Source organism: Bison bison, unplaced genomic scaffold (assembly GCF_000754665.1).
Source record: "Bison bison bison isolate TAMUID 2011002044 unplaced genomic scaffold, Bison_UMD1.0 scf7180017864181, whole genome shotgun sequence".
NCBI classification, from domain to species: Eukaryota; Metazoa; Chordata; class Mammalia; order Artiodactyla; family Bovidae; genus Bison; species Bison bison.
In genome coordinates, this window is record NW_011494753.1 from 15,298,918 (window position 1) to 15,299,582 (window position 665).

The window sequence follows — 665 nt, forward strand, 5'->3', positions numbered from 1 at the left end:
AAAGACACTTACTCCTTGGAAGGAAAGTTATGACCAACCTAGACAGCATATTCAAAAGCAGAGACATTACTTTGCCAACAAATGTCCATCTAGTCAAGGCTATGGTTTTCCAGTAGTCATGTATGGATGTGAGAGTTGAAAAGCATCAATTAAATGCTTTTGAACTGTGGTGCTGGAGAGGACTCTTGAGAGTCCCTTGGACTGCAAGGAGATCCAACCAGTGCATCCTAAAGGAGATCAGTCCTGGGTGTTCATTGGAAGGACTGATGTTGAAGCTGAAACTCCAATACTTTGGCCACCTGATGCAGAGAGCTGACTCATTGGAAAAGCCCCTGATGCTGGGAAAGATTGAGAGCAGGAAGAGAAGGGGACGACAGAGGATGAGATGGTTGGATGGCATCATCGACTTGATGGAGATGGGTTTGGGTGAACTCCGGGAGTTGGTGATGGACAGGGAGGCCTGGCGTGCTGCGGTTCATGGGGTCGCAAAGAGTCAGACACGACTGAGCAAGTGAACTGAACTAAGCTAAAAACAACATGTACTAGCAATACGAGATTGCCAAGTTTTTTAAACATTCTTTCCCCCAAAGAATTAACTTGTAGGCAATAACTGAATTTTTCTATTTAATTTTTGCTTATGTGTGAGGTTACACATTTTAATGTGT